At 47.2% G+C, this 12,066-nt stretch overlaps 3 non-coding genes across 3 annotated transcripts; all 3 read left to right on the top strand.

Annotated features, from left to right (window-relative positions):
• Positions 1-3,282: 3,282 nt before the first annotated feature.
• TRNAM-CAU (transfer RNA methionine (anticodon CAU)) lies at positions 3,283-3,354 on the top strand. Its single transcript has one exon. It is a non-coding gene; the product is annotated as a tRNA-Met (tRNA).
• A 5,831-nt stretch (positions 3,355-9,185) lies between these two features.
• On the top strand, positions 9,186-9,257 carry TRNAM-CAU (transfer RNA methionine (anticodon CAU)). Its single transcript has one exon. It is a non-coding gene; the product is annotated as a tRNA-Met (tRNA).
• A 456-nt stretch (positions 9,258-9,713) lies between these two features.
• On the top strand, positions 9,714-9,785 carry TRNAI-UAU (transfer RNA isoleucine (anticodon UAU)). Its single transcript has one exon. It is a non-coding gene; the product is annotated as a tRNA-Ile (tRNA).
• Positions 9,786-12,066: the final 2,281 nt, after the last annotated feature.

Here is a 12,066-nt window from a genome sequence, read left to right on the forward strand (position 1 = left end):
GGGCTCGTTGAATTAGGAGCGTCGGGACAGGGAGCTCGCTCTTATACAAGAATTCAAGGTCGTTCCTACGCCCGCCTTGATCGGATTTATGTTTCTTCATCACTCCTCTCTCGAGGACTATCCTGCATTACTATCCCCGTTTCATTCTCTGATCATTGTATGGTTATCGCAAACATTGGTGAAAAATGTGTAACTAATTTCCGACCACAGTGGGCACTCTGGAAGCTTAACTCTGAGCTCCTAAATGATCAGGAATTTATTAATCGCGTGCGCATGGCTCTAACCAATTCCCTTTCTAGTGACTTGCCATTATTTGCTGCTTGGGAACTCTTTAAACAAGAGGTTCGTACAGTGGCTATAGAAATTGGATCAGTGAAATCATTCTATAGAAAGAATGAAGAAAAAACGCTTCTTAAGAGCCTATGTAGCCTTTATGAGATTGAATGCGAAATGCCAGGCACTTACATTGTCGACATAGAAAACATTAAATGTGAGTTACAAAAGTATGACGCACTACGTTACAGAGGTGCGTGAATTCGATCTCGAAACAGGCGTGCTCTGCAATCTGAGCAACCAACACGCCAAGCTTTACTTGACGAGCGACGTCACGGTATTTCCAAAGTAATTCCGGAAATATACTCCGAAGGTAGTCTTCTAACAAATACTAATGACATAATTTCTAAGTTCGAAACTTTCTACACTATGTTGTTTAGTGCACCTCCGGACGATCACGATGCAAAGTTTTAGAGAGTTTTGTATCTCTTGTCAAACCATTACAGGATGATGACTGTGCAGTCATCAGTGGTAGCCTTACGATTCAAGAAATTGAGCTAGCTATTGATCAGTTGCCTTTGTCGAAAACACCCGGCCCCGATGGACTATCAAGTGAATTTTACAAAGCTTTCAAATCAATTATCAGCCCCATATTATTGGATATTCTTATTACAAGTTTAGAGGTTGACGCCCTTCCGCAGTCTTTTTGCAAAACCCACACACTTTTAATTCCCAAAAGTTCAGATAACGAGAAACTGCGTTCCGTAGAAGGCTATCGACCAATCACATTGGCAAACGTGGATTACAAAATTTTTGCGAAAGTTCTATCCAATAGATTGCAATTTGCGATGTCAATTCTAATTGGTTCCCATCCGACGTGTGGAATCAGGGGCCGATCAATTCAAACTAACATACATATCGCCCGTACCCTTCTTCAATACTGTTATGGTTCCACTGAGCAGCTTGCAATGCTCCAGGTAGACCTTGCTAAAGCTTTTGATCGTGTCAGTCACTCCTATTTATTTTCCCTTCTGGAGCATGTCAATGTTGGCTCCATTGTGCTCAAAGGCGTTAGGCTTTGCTACACCTGTTGTACTACTCGTTTAGTTATTAATGGCCAACTCTCCGAACCCATTTCTATTTGCTCATCAGTAAAACAAGGATGCCCGATGTCCCCACTACTATTCGCTCTTTACCTGGAACCGCTATGCTTAAGCGTAATTCAGTCCAGTCACATCCATGGCTTCAATATACTGGGTAATGAAGTTAAAGTCTTAGCTTATGCAGACGATCTAGCGTTCTTCTGCACGGATAAGTCTAGTGTTGAAAAAGTAGTATCGAAAATAGAAGAATTTGGCAGCGTATCAGGAGCGCGAATGAACTCCTCAAAACGTTTAGGCTTATGGTTTGGCTCATGGTGCTATACACCAGAACAGTTTGCAGGCGTTAAGTGGACTGATGTCCCGCCAAAGTATCTTGGCGTGCCGCTAGACGCATATAAATTAAGCGCACACTATTGGAAAGAACGGGTTTCGGTACTACAAAGTTACGCCCAGACATTCGTTCCACAACGACTTTCTATTTTTGGGAAAGCCGAAGCCTGCAATAAGTTCTTGGCAGCAAAAATTTTCTATGTATTGCAAGTTATCCATTGTGCTAGGCTATACATCCAACGCTTTCACCGTATCCTTGCAACCTTCGTATGGTCTTCAACTTTTGAGCCCATGAGGCGAGACAATATTTTTAGGCCTGTTAGTGAAGGTGGGCTGGGCTTAGTACATCTTTATGTGCGGCAGATAGTGTCTCGTTTCTTCTTTTTTCGCGATACTTCCCATCCTGTAATTCGTTCATACTTGCAAGTCACACTTGTTAATGCGTTACCTGATTTAGTTGTTTCTTCAAGTTTTTCTTCGCGCTTATGCTTGTGGGGGTTCATGCAAGAAGTTTACTTGGCGGTTCGTTTCCTGACAGTTCGGTTTTCCACTGAATACTTGTATTCTGTGTCGCGCAAAACGTTGTACAAAGACTTACTATCCATGCTATTTCCGCCTCCACTTTACCGATCAATATACATTAAATTGCCAGGCCACGATGTGCTAAAGCGAGTTCGCAAAATGTATTTATCCCCTTGCTGCAAAACATTCTTTTATAAAGTTCATAGTGAAACCATACCGGTTAAAACATGGCTACAAAAAAAAGGGTATCTTTGTCTCTTCTGTTAACTGTCGCCTTTGTGATGTACCAGAGACAATTGAACATTGTTTTATTAGCTGCACTAACGCCATCCTATTTTGGGATGTCCTCCAATGGACTTTAAAGAAAGACTTTGAAATTAACGCTCATACTGTGCGATACCTGCTGCCAACCTCTGATAATAGTGCACCTTTCGATATGTTTTTTGTCATGGGAATGCACAGTTTGTGGAAAACGCGAATGATGGACAGAAACGCCGAAAGGGTTGTACCTACAAGGGCAAATTTCATACAAATGACACTACACCTAAAGCAGGTTTATGATGGACTCGGTGTACAACCGGACTGGTACCCTATTTTGGTGAGGTGCTTATCCTTGCCACCCTTCTAAAGTGACAAGAACGTTTCTACTCACAGTATGAACGCTGTCTTTTCTGTGTGTGACTTTTATTGTGCCCTCCATTCTCTGACTATGCAGAACTGGTTAACGTCTGGTTGAATGCAACTATAATAAATACCATGAAAGAAAGAAAAAAAAAAAGCAACAGAGTGGCGCAGCGGAAGCGTGCTGGGCCCATAACCCAGAGGTCCGTGGATCGAAACCACGCTCTGCTACATGCTTCCTTTATTTTACTTTGCTCCCATTTAACAGGAAGAGCTTATCAGCGCAGTAATTTGGTGTCTTAGTCATAATTCTAGTCCGAGTAGTGCTCTCTTGTGCTGCGCGCTCGTGTTTCTCGGCCTAAAAAAAAAAAAAAAAAAAAAGACTACTCTCGTTAATTACAACTATAAACAAATTTACATCGCATGCAGGAGCAGCAGAGTGGCGCAGCGGAAGCGTGCTGGGCCCATAACCCAGAGGTCCGTGGATCGAAACCACGCTCTGCTACATGTTTCCTTTATTTTATTTTGCTCCCATTTAACAGGAAGAGCTTATCAGCGCAATAATTTGGTGTCTTAGTCATAATTGCAGTCCGAGTAGTGCTCTCTTGTGCTGCGCGCTCGTGTTTCTCGGCCAAAAAAAAAAATACTACTCTCGTTAATTACAAATATAAACAAATTTACATCGCATGCAGGAGCGGCAGAGTGGCGCACTTCCGGCCACCACAGCGGACGGTCACGGAATGTTGTGCTCCGTAGGGGCGGTTCATGCGGCCCAGCCGGGCCGCGGTATCAGGCTTACGGAAACGTCTTCACAGGATTACCAGCTTGTTTTGCCGCATCTGCCATCAGGTATGACCGTGTGTAATACCGTGTTTTTGCACGGTGATTTGAAGGCCAGGCCCTATCGAGTCGAACATTTTCGCGATGCGCTTGACCGTCATAAGCTGTTGCCGGAGGTGGTGGCCCTCGGGGCCTACCAGATGAACCATGTCTGGGCTATAACATTCAAGGACGAAGTCGGGAAAAAGAAGCTGCTGTCAGCGAAGGCCTTTAGTGTCAAAGAACACCGCTGCGTCGCCATTGACCCTTGCAACCAGGATATTAGAATGAAGCTGTTCTGGCTGCTTCACACGACTCCCGACGAGGACGTCAGAGCAGCCTTGGCGCCGTTCGGAACGGTGACCGAAATTTCCAGGGAGCGGTGGCGAGTACCAGGGTGCGGCGACAAAGGTTCTCACACGCGTCTGGTATCGTTACGGCTGAAGGCTGGTATGACCATGGAAGACATCCCGCATCAGCTACGAGTATCGGAGGACCATGCGCTCGTGATTGTTCCAGGCAGAGCTCCGCTCTGCCTCCGATGCCGCGGCACCGGCCATATACGGCGCGAGTGCCGTGTGCCACGCTGTGGACTCTGTCGTCGTTTCGGCCACGACGAGACCCAGTGCGTGAGAAGCTACGCTAACGTGACCGGGTCTGGCCGGAGCGACGCGTTAGACGAGCACTTGATGGATCAAGCGGACGCGGAAGAGACTGCTGGAGCGGGCGGAGACCCACGAGGCACGGAAGAGAAGCCAGGGGTCATGGCAAGCGTCAAGTGCCAACCCAGAAAGGGCAGTAGTGAGGCAGTGGCCAAGAATGAAGTGCAAAGTGAACCGTCTGCAGAAAATTCTATGGTGCGTGAAAGTGAGGGGGACGCGGAGGCTGCCGAGGGCGTTCTGCGACAGGGCAACTCTGGCGCTGCCTTCATCGAAGAATCCGGCGAGAAAATGGACCAGGCCAGCGCCGTCTCAAAGAGACCTCGCGAAATACCCGATCAAGATGTCAGGCTTGAGCAAGACGACGGTGACAGCAGCGAAGGGCCACCCACGAAGGCTTCCTCTTTCCGGCGGTCTACACTCAAGCCCAAGCCGAACGTTCCGCTCGAGAGAAGGCCGACGCGAGAACATCCACCTGAGGGGCGCCAGACGCCGACCAATCCGCCAGGTGGTCGGCAGACGCCGACCGTCCCACCAGACGGGCGACAGACGCCGACTGTCCCACCAGATAAGCGGACAACGCCGACAGTTCCCCCGCGGTAGCGGGGTGCTGTTCGGTAGAAGGCTCAGTAAGGACTAGGTGCTGCGGAACCTTTAAGTGAATGATGAGTAGCGCATTTGGTAACGTCATGCCTTCGCCGTATGAGACGGAGCTTATGATGGTGTAGGGTTTTGTTTTTTGTAAGTTTGGCGGTCTTTGATCTCCGAAATGTATTGTAGTTTGTGCTTGCTCTTCTCTTTCAATGGCAAATAATCATGGAATAGCAATACGTATTGGCACGCTTAACGTACGAGGGCTAACGGCTAGACGGCGACAAGCACAATTAAATCGCCTGTTGCTGGAAAACGACATAGATATTCTTGCTGTTCAAGAAACTAAAATTGAAAGCGAAGAGCAAACGGACAAAATGGTTCAGGTTTTTAAATCCCGTTACAACACTTGTGTTTGTCATGGAGTAGGTAAGGCCGGTGGCTGTCTTTTATTTTTGCGTAATTCAATAGGTATTGTTGCGCAGAGTGTAATGTCGGCCCAAGATGGGCGATTGGTCCTATGTGATTTCTCTTTCAATAATATTGATTGGCGAGTTGTCTGTGTGTACGCTCCAAACAAAATTAGTGATAGAAAATTTTTTTTTAACTTTGTTGAGTCACACCTGACGTGTGAAAGAAATGTTGTTCTTCTTGGTGACTTCAATTGTGTTTGCATGTCCGAAGATAGGGTGCCCAGTAAAATAATACGGGATACAAGTGCGCATCAACTCTGCGCAATCGTGGCAGACTATGATTTAGTAGACGTTGGAAGCATATTAAGCGGTAACAGTGTTGTTTTTACTCATTTCCAAGGGCAGAGTCACGCTCGACTAGATCGTTTGTACGTATCAGCAAACCTTGCGCGAACGGTCAATAGCTACGCAGTAAAGCACGTGAGCTTCAGTGATCACAGCCTAGTAACGTGTACATTGGGCACGAAACATAGAGGGTCTCACTTTAACTGGGAACTGTGGAAAATGAACGAAACGATCTTAAGTGATGAATGGTTTGTCAAAACGGTAAAAGGAAAAATGGACGTAATGCAAATAGATGCTACAACAAATTGGGCTGAGCTGTGGGAGCAGTTTAAAATTGAAGTGAAAATGAGTGCGATCGAGAGGGCTTGTGTGATGCGTCATAAAGCTAAACAAAGAGAGAAAGAACTGCAAAGCATGCTCGATTATTTTCTAAACGCGGAGTGCACAATACCGGGATTGTTTTCGAAACAGATTAGAGAAATTAAACGCGAACTTGAAAGGGTGGACGCTCAAATTTACCAAGGAGCCGCGATAAGAGCACGATCCGAGAGGCTGTGGCTGGGAGAGGCGCCAACTAAGCGCGCGCTCAGTGACGAAAAGGGTTACGCATCCAAAAACATAATAAAAGAAATTTGTTTTAACAACACAATGTCAAAAGACCCAGAAGTAATTGAAAAAGCTTTCGTTGAACACTACCGAGCGTTGCTCGGTAGGCAGGTGCCCGTAACAGAAGAGTTTGTGAACACCTTTCTAACACTTCTGCCAAAATTACAAGACGAAATAAAAGAGGGACTCGAGAGACCGATCTCTGCGAAAGAAATTACAGAAGCCATAGAAGACTTGGGTAAAGGAAAGGCGCCTGGACCAGACGGCCTAGGAGCAGCTTTCTATAAAACTTTCAAAGCCGAAATAAGCGAGATACTGCACTGTGTAATATCAGAAGCTCATGAAACTAAGCACTTGCCGTCATCATTCAGAAAAAGTCATGTTGTGCTTATACCGAAAACCACCGATACGGTAAAGCTGAAATCTGTCGCTGGATACAGGCCCATAAGTCTTACGAATTCGGATTATAAAATCTACATGAAGGTGCTCGGAAAAAGGATGCAGTCAGTTATTAAATCCATAGTAGGCCCACACCAAACATGCGGTATTAGTAATAGAACAATATTGTCGAATATTCACATCGCTAGGAGTATATTGGAATGCTGTGATGCGAACCTCGAATGTGTAGCAATGGTTCAGTTAGACCTAGAAAAAGCTTTTGACAGGGTTGCTCACAGCATACTTTTTGCCCTGCTAAAACACATTAATGTAGGCGAAGTGATTCAGGACGGAGTAGCCATGGCTTATGAGAACTGTTCCGCTCACCTTATAATCAATAAAAGACTCAGCGAAAATATACCAATATTATCCAGTGTGCGCCAGGGGTGCCCTTTGTCGCCCTTACTTTTTGCGATTTTTCTTGAACCTTTCTGTTTGAAGGTACGAGAAAACGAAAACATTCGCGGCTACCGTCTTTTAACTCAGGAAGTAAAAATACTAGCTTACGCAGATGACATCGCACTTTTTTGCATTGACCAAGAGAGCATTCGGGAGGCAGTCAAGGATGCAAGAAAGTTTTGCAGTCTAACGGGGAGTGCCATAAGCTGGCCAAAAAGCTTAGGCTTCTGGCACGGTGAATGGGACAGCCGGCCTGCAGTGTTAGAAACAGTACCGTTCACAGATACGCCAACCAGTTATCTTGGTGTTCCTTTGGAATACTATCGCGATACCACGACGCAATGGACTGAACAAACTGAGCGGGCTAAAGCACAAACAACGAAGTGGGGAGGCAAGAATCTGTCAATATTCACGAGAGCCACTGTCTGCAATTTGTTTCTTGTCGCTAAAGTGTTTTATATGTTGCAAGTTTTATGTATATCCCGAGTGTGTGTACAAAAGTTGCACAGGGTTTTTGCTATGTTCGTGTGGGGATCAGGATGGGAGCGCACGAGTCGTCTGAATCTGTTTCACGCTGTGCAGAAGGGAGGGTTGGGTTTGTCGCATTTATTTTTGAAACAAGTAGTGTCGCGTTTCATGTTCTTGCGCGACGAAAGCGATTGTTTTTTGCGGTGCGTTATCCAGACGCGATTAGGTGACGCACTGCCAGAATATGTTGTGACGTCGTATGGCATACGTCAAGTGGTTGTCCGAGGTTTTTTGTTTGAAGTGATAAGCTCGTTCCGTTTTCTAAAAGTACACTTTTCTTTGGAATACCTGAACACAGTCGCAAGAAAGCGATTATACCGAGATTTAGTTAGCATCATGTGTCCAGTACCAATATACCGTGCAGTATATGCACTGGGGCGTGAGCAGAATGTCTTAAAAAGAGTTAAGAAAATGCCTGTAAGAGCAACAACAAAAACCTTTTTTTTCATGCTACACACTGGCACGCTTCCTGTCAAGCCATGGCTGCAGGAGAAGGGGATCTTTGTACCCTCGAGTGTGAATTGCCAGATATGTCAGAAACCGGAGACAATGGAGCATATTTTTCTGGAGTGCAGGGACTCAGTCTTCCTTTGGGACATTCTACAAAGGACACTACAAAAAGAATTTCCTTTAACACCTTTTGGAATCCGTTTTTTACCGTTTGAAGAGACAGAAGGCGTGCCATGTGATATGGTGATGTTACTCTGCATGCACAGCGTGTGGAAAACACGAATGGCGGTGCGTAATGAGGATGTTGACGCAAAACCGGCCAAAGAATATTTTGCTGAAAATGTATTGTACATTTGCGAAGCGTTTAAAGCGCTCAGCGAACCACCTGAGTGGTTAACAGCATTTGAACAGCTTGCAAACATTCAGCCTTTTTAAACCAAAATTAAACGACAAGGTACACCCGCACATTGAACTGTCTTTTTTGTTTTGTAATCGCAGCGGAGAATAGCTGTGAATCGTGTATTTGTTATAAAACAGGCAATAAAGAAAAAAAAAAAAAAGCGGCAGAGTGGCGCAGCGGAAGCGTGCTGGGCCCATAACCCAGAGGTCCGCGGATCGAAACCACGTTCTGCTACATGTTTCCTTTATTTTATTTTGCTCGCATTTAACAGGAAGAGCTTAACAGCGCAGTAATTTGGTGTCTTAGTCATAATTGTAGTCCGAGTAGTGCTCTCTTGTGCTGCGCGCTCGTGTTTCTCGGCCAAAAAAAAAAATTACTACTCTCGTTAATTACAAATATAAACAAATTTACATCGCATGCAGGAGCGGCAGAGTGGCGCAGCGGAAGCGTGCTGGGCCCATAACCCAGAGGTCCGCGGATCGAAACCACGTTCTGCTACATGTTTCCTTTATTTTATTTTGCTCGCATTTAACAGGAAGAGCTTAACAGTGCAGTAATTTGGTGTCTTAGTCATAATTGTAGTCCGAGTAGTGCTCTCTTGTGCTGCGCGCTCGTGTTTCTCGGCCAAAAAAAAAATACTACTCTCGTTAATTACAAATATAAACAAATTTATATCGCATTAAGGAGCAGCAGAGTGGCGCAGCGGAAGCGTGCTGGGCCCATAACCCAGAGGTCCGTGGATCGAAACCACGCTCTGCTACATGTTTCCTTTATTTTATTTTGCTCGCATTTAACAGGAAGAGCTTATCAGCGCAGTAATTTGGTGTCTTAGTCATAATTGCAGTCCGATTAGTGCTCTCTTGTGCTGCGCGCTCGTGTTTCTCGGCCAAAAAAAAAAAATACTACTCTCGTTAATTACAAATATAAACAAATTTACATCGCATGCAGGAGCGGCAGAGTGGCGCAGCGGAAGCGTGCTGGGCCCATAACCCAGAGGTCCGCGGATCGAAACCACGTTCTGCTTCATGTTTCCTTTATTTTATTTTGCTCGCATTTAACAGGAAGAGCTTAACAGCGCAGTAATTTGGTGTCTTAGTCATAATTGCAGTCCGATTAGTGCTCTCTTGTGCTGCGCGCTCGTGTTTCTCGGCCAAAAAAAAAAAATACTACTCTCGTTAATTACAAATATAAACAAATTTATATCGCATTAAGGAGCAGCAGAGTGGCGCAGCGGAAGCGTGCTGGGCCTATAACCCAGAGGTCCGTGGATCGAAACCACGCTCTGCTACATGTTTCCTTTATTTTATTTTGCTCGCATTTAACAGGAAGAGCTTAACAGCGCAGTAATTTGGTGTCTTAGTCATAATTGCAGTCCGAGTAGTGCTCTCTTGTGCTGGGCGCTCGTGTTTCTCGGCCAAAAAAAAAAAAATACTACTCTCGTTAATTACAAATATAAACAAATTTACGTCGCATGCAGGAGCGGCAGAGTGGCGCGCATTCTGCTTCCGGCTCCCGAGCTAAACGGATCGTAGGATCATGGGCTCCAATGGAGCGGCATATGCGGCTGTTAGCCGCGGCAACAGGCTTTCGACGGAGGAAGATAAGGATTTCCAGATTATTTTGCCTCGGCTACCTACAGGACGCATTGTTTTAAATACAGTTTTTTTGCACGGCGACGCTCGTGTTCGCCCGTTCCGTGTGGAAGATTTCCGGGACGCGCTTCAAGCTGTTGGTATGCTCTCTGGCGTCGTCGCCCTTGGAGCATACCAAATCAACCATGTATGGGCGGTGACGATGAAGACAGCCGAGGCTGCCGAAAAGCTGGCTGCCCTGAAGGAGCTACAGGTGAAGGGGCGTCGCTGCCTGGTCATCGACCCCAAGGAACAACAGGTGAAGCTTCGTATCCACTGGCTTCTGCATGGGGTGGACGACGAAGACGTCAAGACCGCGCTGGCCTCCTTCGGCAAAGTGACGGAAGTGACCCGGGAGCGCTGGCGAGTGGATGGCGTTTCCGACAAGGGCTCGACGACCCGAGCAGTGCTGCTGCAGCTGAAAGCCGGAATGAAAGTTGACGACCTGCCCCACCAGATCCGCGTCGCCGGCGAGCTTGCGCTGGTGGTAGCCCCAGGTCGCCCCATGCAGTGCCTACGCTGCCGGGGCTCTGGCCACGTTCGACGAGAATGCAAGGTTCCCCGTTGTTCCCGGTGCAGGCTTTTTGGACACAACGACGCGGACTGTGTACGCTCTTACGCAGTAGCCGCGGGCTCGGCGCAGAGCGAGCCGTCGGCATCAGAACATATGATGGACGTGACCGAGGCGGAGGAAGCGGCCAAGGGTGCTGGAAACAGCAACGTGGCGGCAGAAACGAGCGCGACGACCAAGCAGGCCGAAGCAGGAAGGAATAATATCCCTCCCCCTAAGGAACCAGCAGCTACAGTCGAGAGCGTGCAGACGGCCCCGCAAGAAAATGAGAGCCACCAGCGAGCTACGGATGCAACGCAGGCAGAGGCGGACGACAACGCGACCCATGCTAGCGCCCGCGTCGAATCCGTCTCGGCACCGGTCAAGAGATCCCTGCAGCACGAGGAGAAAGTCGACGGAAAGGCCGGCGGTGACTCCGAGCCACCACCCGCTAAGACGCTACCCGGAAGGCGCTCCACCATCAAGCCTAAGCCGAACTTGGAGGCTGACCGCAGGCTCACCCCGAAGCCGACCAAAGACGAACTCGGACGACGGCCACCGGATGGCCACGGAGGCGTCTAGCGGTCAGCTAGACGTTAAGGTGAGCACCATGCTCCGGGCCTTCTCCCCTCCCGTTTAAATCAGTAATGGCTACCAACCCGTCGCTTAGCCTCGGCACGCTAAACGTTCGAGGTCTGGCCGCCAAAAAGAAACAGTCAGGTTTACAGACTACTAGTGGACCACGACCTCGACGTTTTAGCCGTGCAAGAAACCAAGGTAGACGGCGAGGAGGAGACCGGGAGCATGGTGCAAAGGTTCACGTACAACTACTATACGGTAGTGAGCCACGCCTTAGGGACTTCGGCGGGATGTGTGTTGTTCGTGAGGAAGCTTCCAGGACTGGTTATTGACGGTTACTTCTCGTGCACTTCCGGTCGACTTGTCGTTTGTGATTTCAGTTATTGCGATGTCAAATGGCGCGTGTTGTGCATTTATGCACCTAATACAGTGCAAGAGAGGGCAACTTTCTTTTTGAACCTAAAGCATCACTTCTCTGTGCAAAAAACAATAGCCTGTGTAGGGGATTTCAACTGCGTATTGAATGCTGAGGATAGGTCTACGCGACGCGTAGTTTATGACAAAAGCAGCGATATCCTCGCACAAATTATACATGAGTTCGAATTAGAAGATGTCGCTGAGTGTTTTCGGGCTGACCGAGACGTGATGTACACTCACTTTCAGGGCACAAGTCACGCACGATTAGACCGGATCTATCTATCATACGATTTGGTAGAAAAATGCCAGTGCTATGCAGTTACGGCCATATCATTCTCGGATCACTGCCTGGTAAAATGCAGGGTAGGCAGCAAGAAAGAACGAAACAAATT

Source organism: Dermacentor andersoni, chromosome 1 (assembly GCF_023375885.2).
Source record: "Dermacentor andersoni chromosome 1, qqDerAnde1_hic_scaffold, whole genome shotgun sequence".
Lineage (NCBI taxonomy): Eukaryota > Metazoa > Arthropoda > Arachnida > Ixodida > Ixodidae > Dermacentor > Dermacentor andersoni.